Source organism: Danio rerio, chromosome 16 (assembly GCF_052040795.2).
Source record: "Danio rerio strain M-AB ecotype USA chromosome 16, GRCz13ab, whole genome shotgun sequence".
NCBI classification, from domain to species: domain Eukaryota; kingdom Metazoa; phylum Chordata; class Actinopteri; order Cypriniformes; family Danionidae; genus Danio; species Danio rerio.
In genome coordinates, this window is record NC_141036.1 from 34320001 (window position 1) to 34335725 (window position 15725).

General features: G+C 34.8%; 1 protein-coding gene and 1 long non-coding RNA gene across 4 annotated transcripts in view; one reads left to right on the forward strand and one right to left on the reverse strand.

The window, feature by feature from the left end:
• The window catches only part of sema6cb (semaphorin 6Cb), a 269311-nt gene that overhangs the window by 66590 nt on the left and 186996 nt on the right, over window positions 1-15725 (forward strand). The window lies entirely within an intron of this gene.
• LOC147840321 (uncharacterized) lies at window positions 4351-7285 on the reverse strand. Its single transcript, XR_015511562.1, has 3 exons — window positions 6779-7285; window positions 6142-6539; window positions 4351-5607 (listed from the first exon to the last, which is right to left on the reverse strand). It is a non-coding gene; the product is annotated as an uncharacterized LOC147840321 (long non-coding RNA).

The window sequence follows — 15725 nt, forward strand, 5'->3', positions numbered from 1 at the left end:
CAAGCACAGATCAATCTATCTTTGTCTAATCTATCTAGTTACCTATCTATCTATAAATACACTTTTTTTATAGTTTTCAACTGCACCAAGGCCCAAAGGCAACTTCCTCCTATGCTGTTTCCTTAACCCCCAAGTCTTTATTTTACAAATTATATAGATTCTAAAGAACTGTATGCTTCTCAAGCTCTATGAGGAGTGTCATTTCTGACTTTTAAGGTGCACTCGGTCATCACCTGTGATGTAATTTAGTTTTTTGTCAGGATGATTTGGGCCTATAGTTATAATATTTATACAATATAGTTATAATGATATTACTAAGAAAACTATTATAAAAATTGTTTTAAATTTGTTTTTGTAGTTTGGGCCCAAATAAATAATTGTTGCCGTTTTTAATCGCTTAAGTTCGTTTGATTGAATATATAAAAATCAGTGGATATTATTGATGCACTTACTGGGTAAAATGGCTACTTTTTACTGTCCTTCAATGTGTTTTTGGTCATTATCAATGCACTGTCACTTTAATTGAGTGTAAACAGTGCGACAAAAATAGACCCAGCACTGAAATTATCATGGCACTGCTGATGGATGCAGTATGAAAGCTTTAATCTGTTAAGATCAACGTCAAAAAAGCACGTGCTACTCATGCTTACGGTGTGAAACAGGCTTTACACTTGAATTTTTACTCTAATGCCCTCTTTGCAGTGGGCTCATAAACAACAGTAGCATTATGTAAACAAGTCATAGTTTAAAGGTCCCATGGAGTGCTTTAAAATGTGCATTTTTGACATAATCTCAACTAAAAAAATGAAGAGCGCACAGGTTAAGCGAAGTCTTCAAAAACTTTTCAAAAGCCTGTAAAAGGTTTTTGGAATGTGATTGTGATTTAAGACTGTAAGATAAATAAATAAAGTCATTATTTCAAAATCGTTTTGATGATTTTCTAAAAGGACTTGTTGTAAACTTCTAAGAGCCCCAAATATCCAGGGAGAATCTTTCGGTTGTCTTCAAAGCAAAATCCTTTTTAATAAGAAGAACTCAGTGTGGCTGTGGCGTCTTCGAAAGCAAACTCTAAACTCCACAGCAAACACTATACATTTTATACATGGTACAGCATGTAGTTGGGGTCAGTCATGGTGGGGACAGTCAAACAAAGCATGCAAATGAAGTCTGGGTGCCATGCCTTCTCCAGGTCTGATCTCATCAATATATAAGTACATCATTACAACAATGTGCAAATGATGTTCTGGAGACAGGGAAGACAATAGATACAGCCATGCTGTGAAACCGATAATTGCATCACTTTGGTTTAGCTTGTAGTCAGCAAGGCAAAGGTTAAATGTCCCTCCTCGCTGGCATGTCAATGAAATGATATAATTAAAAACCAAAGAATATAACTTTTCAGTTATACGTAGATTATTGTTCATTTGGAATTAGATGATAGAAATTTATATTTCCACAGACTGTAGATGTCCTTAAAACTATCAGACTGAAACTAACATCTATTTTTATTTCATTTTTATTTCATGGGAACTTCAAAGGGTTAAAATCCTTAAAAGAAATACTTATTGGTAGTTAAAACCAGAACTGATGTTGGTCAAGAAAAAATGTCAGTGAAATTTTGACTGTAAAATAAAGTCTTGAAATGTACAATTTAAAAATTAATACACAAATTGGGATAAGTGAAAAGAAACATTGTATATGTTGATTCTTTTCTAAATAAACTATTTAAAGTGGCAATTTGTTTTATAAAAATGTGAATGTAGAAGTTTTCTGATAGTCAAATCAAGTGTCACTCTTGTTTTTAACTAAACTGTGTGCGAATACTATTGTATTTACAATAGCTCTCCAATCAAGACTTGACCATGTGTTAAAAGCAGCCAGTCCTGCTTGAGTGATGTATATCTCTCATAATTCATTAATTTGTCATCACAGAGACAAGAAAATCATTATTCTTCATCTTATGTTACACAACCGCTAACAGATAGCAAACATTCACAGATGCTGGCAGAGTGCAATGATCTCTGAAGATTACTGTTCTCATTCCTCACCACATAATCTCAGATGATCAGAGTCCTGGATGCTAGTTTGGGAGATTTGTCGCAGCGTAACAGAGATCTTGGTTGAAGTTAATCTTACTGGCTCTTCTGTTGTTTGTTTTGCATGCCAATGTGTATTTGTGATGTCTAGAGTGAACGTCACACATCCTGAAGTTTGACATTTTTACTTTCACAATCAAATATGAAAGGTAATAGAAAAAAAAGAAATGTCTTTCTAAAATGTTTTTATTTTATTTTATATGAGACTCTTTAATAGGAAGCTGAAGAATCGGTATTGTTTTGTTAAATGTGTGAAATAGATTGTATTTATTATTTTGGATGGACAGTTAATCTTATCGCAGCATTTTTTTCCTCCTGCATTAGTTGTGCAGCTGTTTGTAGACTGACATGATTTGAACGAGGTTTTCCTTCGGCGGTTTGTGGGTGTCATGGATTTCAGACTTACCTGGCCCTTAACACCGTATACAAACCTAATGAACTGTGAATGGACTCTTTGCATGTCATTCAGACGTTCTCTTTCTGGCTAAATGGCTGATTTGTGGCCAGACTAAGCAGTAAAGTGGACAGGTATTGTGCAGTAGTGAAAAGTCAAGCTGCTTGAAACGAGGGCTGGATTAACTCACTAGACATAACAACACTACTTAACTACATTGTGCTCGGCAGCCTTTTGTATTTTTGTAGTGGCTATTTTTTATTAAGTTGATTTAACACAATAAAACATAAAATTGCATGGGAAACTCCTTGTAGAGGGTCCCCAGTTTTTTAAACAGCATTGAAATTGGATTTATTTTACCAACTCAATTTAGTATATTGAGTCATGTTTCACATTTGTTAGTGAATATTCATCTATCAGATTTGATGGTCAGGGTGGCACAGTGGGTAGCACAATTGCCTTACAGCAAGAAGGTCGCTGGTTCGAGCTCTGACTGGGTCAGTTGGCATTTCAGCATGAAGATTGCATGTTCTCCCCGTTTTCACATGGGTTTCTACTGGGTGCTCCGGTTTCCCCCACAAGTCCAAAAACATGTGGTACAGGTGAATTGGGTAAGCTAAATCGTCAATAGTGTTTGTGTGTGGTTCTGGGTTGCAGCTGGAAGGGCATCCACTGCATAAAACATATGCTGGATAAGTTGGTGGTTCATTCCGCTCTGGCGACCCCAGATTAATTAAGGGACTAAGCCGAAAAGAAAATGATTGAATGTAATCAATCAATGGGATTTTAAAAATATTTTTTTCTGTGTGTGTGAGTGTGTTGTGTGTGAACAAAGCACTTGAAATTGATTTTTAAATGCTAGAGTATTTCACAAGAGTATTATAAATATTTACTGTATTTTGAGACTTATGGAAGTTAGAATGTGTATACAGCAGGGAAAACAAGTATTGAACATGTCACAATTTTTCTCAGAAAACATATTTCTAAGGGTGCCGTTGACTTGAAATTTTCCCTGGATGTTAGTAACAACCAAAGAAATCCATATATGCAAAGAAAACAAATCTAATTAGTTTACAATTGAAGTTATGCTTTATAAAAATGAAATGACAAAGGGCATATTAAACACATGAAGAAAGGGAGGTGTAGAAAGTCTAGACAGCAGGTGAAATCTCTCAGTAGTTATTCAGCAAGCCTCTGCCCTTTGTCGTTGTAATTTAATATCAGCTGCTTCAGTCCAACATCTACATTATCTGGATGATGAAAGATGAAATCAGAGTAGACATTTCAGCAAGACAATGATCCAAAACACAGCCAAGGAAACTCTCAAATGCTTTCAGAGAAAGAAAATCAGGGTGCAGAATGGCCCAGCCAATCACCCGATTTGAATCCAATATAAAATACGAATTAAAGATCAAATCTGACAGACGAGACCCACAGAACCATCAAGATTTTTACACTCTGTTGAATTCTGTGAAAAACTTACACCTGAGAAATTCTTCTTAGTTCTTCTTACGAAAGTCATCTTTAAGCAGCCTTCACTAAAAAAACCCTTCATATAAAGAATTAAAAACAATTCAGTAGCTCAGTACTTTTTCCTTGTGTGATTTTATTGTTACACATAACTTTTTTTTTTTTTTTAGATTTTTTGTTTTGTTTAATTTTTATGTTTGCATTGTTGGGTTTTTACCAAAATCTGGTTAAATTCCATGTCAACAGCTCCTTTAGAAATATTATTCCCTGAAAAAAAAAAAAAAACATGATGTGTTCAATACTTATTCTCCCTGCTATATATATATATATATATATATATATATATATATATATATATATATATATATATAATTATTGTAATATTTTTTCACAATATTTGTGATTTTATTTTATTTTTGATCAAAAACGAAAACATACTGACCACAAAGTACTGCTAGTTTGTGTATTTAAATAAATATTTATGCAAATACTATATTACCATTTTTTATTCACTTGATTATCCTTAATTAATGATAAATAAATTGTTTAATTAAATCAGTAATCTGATTTATCTATATAATTTCATATTTCCACTTTATATGATAAACTTTTTTACACTTTACATTTTTTAACCATTAGATTAGTGAGCCACTATATAAAAACAGATTTGATTTCTCTTATCCCTGAACAAAAGTTTCTCTTTCTCTGAAGCCCTCTGTAGGGTTTTGTATAGATTGTGAATGTCTTTTCTCAGGGCTGTGTTGTGCACAGCTGCAGGCCTTTGCTTGAGGGAGGTGAGAAATGTCTGGCTGGATGTAATTGGTGTGACAGAGGCCTGCAGTCATTCTGTGCTCCTGCCTTTCCACTGGCTGTTAGCTCGCATTAAAGGCCCCGCAGTTCTTGCTGTAACCCAGAACATCTGAGAGGACAAGCAGACCTCTTTACCTGTTTCCTCCTCGCGTGGCCATTTAGACAGGTGACTTTACATGAACAGAGTGCACATTTTGGTGGACTTTAAGTTGCTTAAAGATCTTGTGGTTAAAAATCAAACATATTAAGATGGTCTACTTTTAATTTAAAACCTATAAAAGCAAGACTTTCCTGGTAAATAGTTAAAAAAACAAGCAATCTAATATTTATCACCATATTTCCATGCATAATTGATTGCATTAAGATTCATTTTTATTTATTTTTTGTATTTCAAAATTTCTGAATTGGCTTGTTATAACACAAACAATGCATTATATAATTTTTATGTGCTATTTTACATGCATTTGTGGTGAAAAAATTATTGTTTACTTTTTTTGACATATTAAAGCCAAAGGTTTTTACAGACATGTTTAGTAGGTTTTAAAGACTCCTTCCAGCAAGATTGTTTTTAAATGTGATAATTTAAAACATAATTTGCTACCAATCTCTTTAAAGTTTCCATGGTGACACATCTCTTTTTTTCACGTGACATCACAGATCAGATGCTTTCATCATAGATCCTTTTTAGATTTTTTTCAGGCATCGACAAACATCTTGATTTTGTTGCAAAATATTTGATATTCTGTTTCTAAAAGGTGTGGAAGCACATGTATTTTTTCATTTAATCAGCGTAATAATGATCATATTAGTTGATCTATGATTGGTGATGGGCGCCAACTAGGGTTGGGCGATAAAATTGGTATTGGTGTTTATTGACCGAACACCATTGTCATTGACGATAAAAAAAGTTTGGTATGAAGTTTCAGTATGAAGCGCTATAGTTTTATTAAAATGTGTAAATAAAAAAGGATGTAAGGATGTCGCCAGAGTGGCTTTTTGGTTTCTTTTCTTGTCCATTAAGTCACCAGCACCTCATCTGAGAAATAGCTTAGGGTTAATGTAGTCCTCCAACTTCACAATTTGTAATGTTGCAGTATGTATCTGAATAATGATGTATATGAATATATGAACATATGTATATATGAATAGTTCCTTTACTTGTAATCTCAGATTTGATTATCATAATTTGTTTGGTTGACAGAGTTTGAGTTTTACTGTATTATTATTATTTAAACTTTAAAGTTTGCTTTGATTGTTCAGCATTTGCACTACACCATTGCACATACTTTGTAACATTTTATTTATCACGTTTAAGAGTCTCTATAACACTTGTGTTTTTTTTTTTATATGAGATATTTTGTTAAAAAAAACAAATTTGTTTGTTTTTGACTATTAAAACTATTTGCCTTAGTAATGTTGGTAAATGAAAACAAAGTGATTAAATATAAAAAAGTCATACATTCCTAAAATCAATTGTTAATAACATATCCAACAATTAGCGATACCGAATAACATGAAATATAATACTGTGATATTTTTTTTTTTTCAATATCCCCCAGCTGTAATGCCAACATATCCTACGCTTTAGTGGAGATATTAGAGTTACTGGATTTACAACATAATAATTCATCAACATCTCCTAAAATACATGAAATTAAGTGGCTGTTTAACTGGGTGAAGTATAGATTTAAATGTATTTGTAACCTAAACATTGTGTATATGATGTGAGTAAAGCACATTGTCTATTTAGAAATAATTATTATGACCTTCTGCATAGACTTAAAAAATAAATAAATTTGTTTAACTTGTTTAAACTACTTAATTAAAATGAGCTGAAACAACACAATTCTTGAGATTTAACTGGGACAACTTAAATTTTTATTTTCAGTCCACATAAATTTTATAAAAGTTTTAAGTTAACTTAATCGATTTGTGTTGGGACAGCATAAATTAATTGTGTGGAACCCTGCATTTTTTACAGTGTACACTAAAAAATGCTGGGTTCCACACAATTCCTTCATGTTGTACCAACACAAATCATTTAAGTTAACTTGATTGTTTCAGAAGTTTCATGAAGTTGTCTAAAAAAAAAAAAAACGTAAGAATTGTCTTGATTTACAATTTAAAATAAGTAGTTGGAACAAGCAACAAAAATAATTTTTGAGTGTAGACATCTTATGTACCAGGGGTGCCCAAACTCAGTCCTGGAGGGCCAGTGTCCTGCATATTTCAGGTCCAACCCCAATTAAACACACCTGAACCAGCTAATCAAGCTCTTTCTAGGTATACCAAAACTTACAGGTTGGTGTGTTGAAGCAAGTTGGAGCTAGGACTGAGCTAGGACCGAGTTTGAGCTCTCCTGGTATAGACATTGTATATTTTACAAACCATAAATAATATGTTTTCACATTACTTATGTGTATTTATTGAACTGAAACTTAAAATAAAAAGTTTTACCAGCCTAACTTGATCATACCAGTGGTTTAAAATATGTTTTGCTTTCTTTACTTTTGACAAAAAGAAAAAAAAAATCCTTTGAAAAGTCAAAAAGCCTAAAGTCCCTAAATTGACTGGTGCAATGAATAAACAGCAGTTTTCAACTACAGTGTCTTTGCCTTAAAGGCCTTGCTGTTCAAAATCGAACATATTGACACAGTCGCCTTTTAATTTAAAACCTTTTAAGCACAGACTGTTCTCCAACGATTAGAAAATATCCACTGTTTGTTTGAATCTGAGCTTTTGTAATGGACCAAGAAGCCGACGGAACAGCTGTATCTGTGGTAACTGCTAAAGGTAGCGCGTGTTATGTGTGCGTTCGCCGTTAATGATATTGCATTTATCTGTGTCTCTGCCCTTTTGCAAAGAACGATAACGAGCCATTTGAAAGGCCAGAGAGCTCGTACGCCCCTCACTCCCACACTCAGACGCCTGCTTCGTATACCAATGTTGCTTCAATCTCTGCCTTTCTGTCGGCATACTTGCTGCCTTTTTAAAACTCATTTTGCGTCTGCATACCTGTTTCTTACATCATCATGTCTCGTTTGAATAAATCCCTGTAGGGCTGGGCATGTGACTGTATGGAGTGTGGTAGAAATGAGTCCGCTGCTTGAGATTTTGGTATTTGGTTGATACTGCTGTATGTATATATTTATGTTTGGATGTTTGGCAGACATTTGTATATGTAGTATATGTGTTCACATTGTATAACAATTCACATTTATTATGTTATTTGGGAGATGTAGAGGAATGTGGAAATAGCTGGAGGAGTCAAGATGATGAAAATACACAAGCATTACCACATTATTAAATACACAAACTTTGTTTATTTTTTATTTTTAATTTAATTAAAAAATATTTTATTTTACTTTTTTTATTTTATTCTATTATATTTATTTTATTTTATCATTTCATTTTATATGATTATTTTATTTATTTTTTATTATTTAACTTTTAATAATAAATTATTTCATTTCTTTATTTTATTGATTTTTTATTGTATTATTTTATTTTATTATGTATTTTCATTTTTAATTTGAATTGAATTTTTAAATTTTATTTTATTTTTTTATTTTTTGTAATGTTGTGCGTGTATACTTGTTTTTATATCCCAGTGGGGAATTATGAAGACTTAAATGTCACCTAAATTGAGGGTTAATCATGGGTTAACATGCTTATAAATTACACAAAATTAGGTATTTTGCAAATGTGAAAATTCAGATTGTTTTGTTTGAGGTTTGGATTTAGATTTAGAAACAATAAATTTATTATAAGTCTTCACTAAGATATACGAAAAATTATGTGTCTGCCTGTGTCTGTGTGTGTTCCAGATTGTCAATTTAGGCAAGGCAAGGCAAGTAAGCAAGCTGTACGAAAGTTGGAGAATGACAGACTTTGTCTATTATCAGTTGAGTTTGTTATCTTTCAGACACATTGCCTATATCCGTGCGGCTGTGTTTGCCCATGTTCAAAATCCTCCAAATTACCGACAGGGCTAATGGTTGAAATACATAGGGCAATAGACCTACTGCACTGCTATCCACTGTGTCTGCATTCAGACCCAGGGATTCAGGAGAAGAGAAGTCCTCCTCATTTATAGTGTTTATATAAACATGATTATCTTTATAATGATAAAACAAATTGTGGTTATGTGTATTAAATATGAATAACAAATGTAGCAGGGCATGAAATTACTTACTGTGTATTTATTTGCATTTTAACTTTGTAAACTATAAAATCATGCGTCTCCTCAGAGTTTGTGTCTCGTTTTGTGAGCCAACAACAGTTGTTTGCTCCTCTCTTTTTCCCCTACTCTGCTGGCCACGCCCACTCCTCCCTCTGCTTGCAGAGTTCCACGCCCATCTCGGAGCATTTTTTGAAAAATTCTGAGGTAGACTTAAACCGAAAGAGGGGGGTTTCATGGCCCTTTAAACTCTCTTGAAGTGCCTTTAAAGCACATGCAAAGATCAAATTTCACTGTTATGGTTATGCTTTGCAATGACGTCACAAATCTCATTTATTTTCAACTGTTGTGCTGATCAACTATAATCCCTACTCAACATTGCATATCATGCGATGTGACCATTGCAGACACACACTGCGATATCGATGCTGTAATGATATATTTTGTAGCTCTAGTTTGTGTTAATTTCCAATCTTAAAAAAAGCTTGAGAAATGAGGAGGACATTTTTTCTTGTCCACTTGATTCTCTTTTACATTTTTTTCTTTTTTGGGACAAAATCCATCGAGTTTCTGCTCAATTGCACAGATTGTAATCTTATTCTGGCAGAAAGACCTGCTGGAAATGAAGCCATAGATCACACGGAGGGGAGCAGAGAGAGAGAGAGAGAGAGAGATGGAGAGGTGGATGGAGAGATTGAAGAGGGCAAGAAGGAATAATTGTGTGAAAGCGAACAGGGGGGCAGAGCGAAATAAATAAAAGCCTATATCCATCACCTGGCCGAATCCACGGCAAAGCGCCTACCCGTGTTACCTTGTTACGGGAGATGACATTCAGACACAGAGGATGTTCTCTCTTCACTGTCTGCCCACATTAACATTCTGATTCGGCTCTATATGCAGTCTCTCCTACAACCCCATTCAGTTTCACAGAGACGGCTCTGTCTTTGACTCCCTTTTTCTTTCATTCTCGCTCGTTCTCTCGCTCCATCTCTGCGCTTTTGGCAGTGTTCAGAGAGGAAGCCGGGAGGAAAAAGGGAGCGAGGAGACGGGGCTATCTCTGTTATGGAGAGCTCTTTAGTGTCTTTGTGCTCTGCATGTGTCCGGCCATACCCTCACATGTACCCGCTTGTGTTTGGACTCGCATAAAACTGCCCGTTCAGCCCTGGCAGCCGTTGCCATGGAGACAGAGCGGTGATGGACCTGGTGAGAGAGGCTGCAGGTAACACGGAGAGAGCGAAACAGAAGGAGAGATAGACTTGAAGCTGGAGGCAAGCGTCAAAACGAGAGGTGACGAGAGCACAACTTAGCAGCTTCTTTCAGTCTGTCGACAGTTTGATGATGTCACAAAGGATGTCTCGAAGGAAATGGTGATCCGTGAATGCGATGAGTGCACTTTTTGTGTAAAGTACATTTGTCATTTTATTTAATGAACTCAAGCATTAGCTCTTTATAATGGCGTTTATTCAAATGCACATTACATTTACATTATAATACTGTTAATGTTCTTTTACTTGAGATGCACTGATGTTGACATTTTTGATTGATGGCAACAACTGATAAGTCTTTATATTGACAGCCAATAAGCAGAATAAATGTTAAAGTTGAATCTAGGTACAAGACTTAGAGTCTGATTACAAAACCAATTATTAGTTTGTGTAACTCTTTCAAATTAAATTCCATAAATCATGCTTTTTTATTGTGCGCTGTAGAGTTAATTTGCAATAAACATGATTTATGAAAGTAGATTTCTGTTTCTGCAAATTAACTTTTCAAATATGGTGGATAATTGATTTTATCTGAAATCCTTTATTTAATGAAACAAGGAAACTGCAAGGAAGCATCTATTTTTTTTCACAAATTTGTTTACAAATAAAGCATCATAGCATGATAGACCATCATGTCATGGAAGCCATTAATATAATTTAATTTTATTATAATATAATATAATATAATATAATATAATATAATATAATATAATATAATATAATATAATATAATATAATATAGTATAATATAGTATAATATAATATAATATAATATAATGTGATATAATGTGATATAATATAATATAATATAATATTATATTATATAATGTAATATAATGTAGTATAATGTAATGTAATTTAATATTTTATATATAAAATATTTTATTGCCATCAGTATGCAAAGAAAATGACCACTGTTGATCACTTTCAAATCATCTTTATATAATTGTAAGCATCTGTACTGAATAATAATTTCATTTTAAATACTTTATAATCACAAAAGTAGAGTTTTGAGATATAAAAAGTATGCATCTCTTGATAAATTTCCTTAAAACATTCTGTATCTATCATTTGTTTGACAAACAGATATTGACACAACTTAACCCTTTAACTACCCCACCAAAAAAAAAAAAAAAAACGTTACTAAAACTAAATGCTTTTTGTTTCAACACATCCCATAATGCTAAAATATCAACCTCTAGCAAATACCTGTCCAGTATTGGCCTCTTCAGCCACGATGCTGTCTCAGACAATCAGTCCTCAAGATAAGAATTAGAAAACATCATCCATGGTCAACACTGACCAACAGAGGCCTACTTGCATACATAAGAAAACTCTGAAAATATGAAGTGTAAGACCAATTTATAAAAAAAAAAAAAAAAAAAAAAAAAAAAAATATATATATATATATATATATATATATATATATATATATATATATATATATATATATATATATATATATATATATATATATATATATATATATATATATATATAATATTTGTTGGTAAGTGGGGCAAAGCAGTGGCACAGTAGGTAGTGCTGTCGCCTCACAGCAAGAAGGTCGCTGGGTCGCTGGGTCGCTGGTTCGAGCCTCTGCTCACTTGGCCTTTCTGTGTGAAGTTTGCATGGTTTCCCTGTGTTCACGTGGGTTTCCTCCGGATGCTCCGTTTTCCCTCACAGTCCAAAGACATGTGGTACAGGTGAATTGGGTAGGCTAAATTGTCCGTAGTGTATGAGTTATGAATTTGTGTGTGTGTGTGTGTGTATATGTGTGAATGTGTGTGTGGATGTTTCCCAGAAATGGGTTGTGGCTGGAAGGGCATCCGCTGCGTAAAAACTTGCTGGATAAGTTGGCGGTTCGTTCCGCTGTGGCGACCCCGGATTAATAAAGGGACTAAGCTGACAAGAAAATGAATAAATGAATGAATAAATGTTGGTAAGTAAATGTTAACATTTTCTTTTATTTTGTGAAATTCATCTTAATGGAATATGTAATCAGACATTGCTGGAATATTCAATTAATTCCATGCATGTTCAATTAAAGGCTCAGGAGAGGTTTTTCTTCAAGGTTTAACATATCAGCACTTTACTGGATACAAATGAATAATTCGATTCACATGATTCTGGTATCCTCAATGCAATGCAAAAGTTAGATTCAGGAGGTGTGCATGGTTTTCATTTCCTTTCTTTCACTTCAACTTATATAGGCAGCTGATATTAACAGGTGAAATTTGTGACTTGTCAATCATTCTCTAGTCCTCCTTGACCCACCCATACATACGTCCTCTTTTTCTACAAATTCTCTGCACAACATTAAAAAGCACAAGACTTGCAAAGTCTGTGCTCGCAAGAATTTTCACTTATTTATTATTTATTTTTGACAAGCATTTGTCTCTACTGCAAAAATGCTTAATTAGTATGCAAAACATATCTGACTCGAGAAAAAGTTCAGTTAATACACCACCTCCAAGCAACACAAATACAGCTGTTTAATGAAAAGAAAAAGAGACCAAATTATGTTTAAAAAATTCCTTTTTCCTAACAATATAATTGGTCTGAACCGTTAAAAAAAAATTCACTTAGTTTAATTGTCTAATAAATTCATATGAAACAGTTCCTTAAAAGTGACGTTGCGTCTTCAGTTTTGCGCTTAAGTGTTCTTTGCACTCACACTTACGGTTGCCCATTAAAGCTAAGCAGGGTTGCGCCTGGTCAGTACCTAGCTGGGAGACCACTTGGGAAAGCTAGGTTGCTGCCGGAAGTGGTGTTAGTGAGACCAGCAGGGGTCACTCAACATGCAGTCAGTGTGGGTCCTAACGCCCCAGTATATTAATGGGGGCTCTATACTGCTCAGTGAGCGCTGTCTTTTGGCCTCCTAAGAATCCTCTTATAATTATTAGCTTCAACACTCTGTCTCCTCTCCACCAATCAGCTGATGTGTGTTGTGCAGTCTGACGCAATATGGCTGCCGTCGCGTCATCAAGGTGGATGCTGCTCACTGGTGGTGGATGAGGAGATTCCCCCAAATGTATTAAGTGTTTTGAGTGTCCAGAAAAGCGCCATATAAATGTAAGGAATTAATAATTATTATTATTATTAATAATACACTACAAGCATACTCCGCCTGAGCACAACTGAACCACGCTCTGGTACACCTCTTCCAAACAGCTAACCAAACCATATGAAGCACTCACAATTGTCAAACAAGCTGGGAAATGAGGGTCAAATGCATCCAGGCACAGTTTAGAAAGCGTAGTGTGGGTACAACCTAAGCTAGGCATGACAATTTAGGCTGTTTAGGTTCATTACACTTTAATGATGCAGTAATTATATTCAATTTACATATATTCTTTTGACAGATGCTTTTATGTGAATGTCTTGCAGCGCCTTCAATGTATGCATCTAATCAGTTTGTGTGTTCCCTGGGAATCAAGCCCATGACCTTGGCATAGTTAGTGTCATGCTGAGCCTCAGTGTTCAGCATTTAAAACCCAGATTGTGTGAAATGGGTTTGTTAAGTGTGCAGTATTTTTTTCTTCTTCTCTCCTGTTTCCTCTGTGCAGTAGAGCAGCTGTGCGTTTCCATCTGCAGGTGCCATTTTCTGCACTGTGGTGTGCGTGGGGTTAATGGACCTTTTGGTACCCAGACATGCAGGAAGATGATCAACTGCTAATGCTAATCTGGAAGCTAATGAGTAGAATCATTTGTGGGCTTGAGTATTAAAGTCGGTATGAAACAGAAAGTTGTGATTATCTAGGGTTCCCTATTGTGACATGGTTTATCCAAATGAAGCAGCTTCTTGAAAGAGAAAACATTAAGAGTATGACTTGATTTTGTGATTTGGGAATTAATCCGCGTTCCACTGTGCCGTACAGTTGTGAACAGCTTGGCTCACTTCTGTTCAGTTTTGCTTAGATTGGTTTGCATTTCCACTGCAGCTTAGTACTGCTTAAAGTGACTGGAATTATCATTATAGTCGCACTGCCTCTACTGTCATGGCATTAGTGTAAACACAACAGAAGCCTACATGTGAAAAACTATCCAAACCAAAACACAGATGCAATGGATGCAACAGATTGAATGGTGTTATTGAGCAGGGGCTGCTGCAGACTAGTGATATTTTATAAACAAATTTCGGGAGGAGCATGTTGTATTCTACTACATCATTGACAATCATTCTATTATTTAATCAGCATTAGACCAAACCCTCATGAATGCCAAACTCGTCCTACCTCCATTATCTTATGACTTTAGCATCATTCCACCACCCCGACACCTCACCTCTTAAACAATATCTACCAAGGGAAATGGTCTCAAACTCAGTTCCTGGAGGACCAAAGCTCTGCATAGTTTAGCTTCAACCACCTCCAAGTAAAACCTGCTTAATAGTCCATAGTATTCTTTAACACCTTGATTAGTTGGATTGGCTGTGCTTGATTAGGGTTTTAACTAAATTAGCGTTGGAATTAAGTTTGAGAACTATGACCTAGGGGGAGCATTCTGGGGCCGGACTAGACACTTCATTCTGACCTGAACGTCTCTTAAAAACATTAGTTGGGGTCTCTTTTCTAAGTTTAGAGCTCTCTCACTGCTTTTATTCTTTCAAACTTCTGTAAGTTTGAACTTGTGAATTTAAATATGGTGGCTTTGTTGTCTCGTGTCATAAATCCAATGATGCTGGTACTGTAGTGATGATTCTCTCGGGCCATTCTGTGATCAGAAGTTTGCATAGATCACATTTTGTTATACTACTGCTTGCTTGGAACCTCACTAATATAAGTGCCAGGTACTAGTTACAGAAGGCATTGAAAAAAGGCCTAAAATTCGAAACCAAACTGAAGCAGGTCGTACATGCAATGGAAAAAAACCTTTAGATTGTTGAATAGTTGCTGCAACCTCTACCTTGACTTATGCCGATGGATAAGTAACAAAAAGTCTGATTTTCAGTTCCATAAAACTTACATCCATACATTTTTTTTAAGTTTCTTCTTTTTTCACTCACACTTCAGTTTCAAGACTTTCTTTTAAAGCAGGATAACTGTTGCCTTGTCTGAAACTTGTCTGTTCCCTATCCACTAAATAGAGCACCATATTGTGTTCGAATTCTGAGTGAAGGATTTCCTTTACATTTGTTTACTACTTTTTAACTCCCAATTCAGTTTGATATTTCAATGGCTAAATGTTGAAGTGGTGTTTCTACAAACCCAACATACAGCTTAGAAACCAAAACCATGCTGGATGGCAACATTGTAAATTGCAACTTTCATTCATAGGTTACGGCAGTAGTACCTTGGGGGTCTGCACGAAAACAACTTGAAAGACCTGGAAATAATGTTTAATGGATTTTGATGGTCTGCTCTCAGGCATTGTCTGATGACAGCTTGAGATCTTGCACTTATTTATCTCACAGTTCAGATCTGTTCGAGAACTGTTTGTTTATTTATAAATCAAGTTTGAGTGCTGTTCAACAGGTTCAGTGCCAGCAAATCAATGTTTTTAATGTA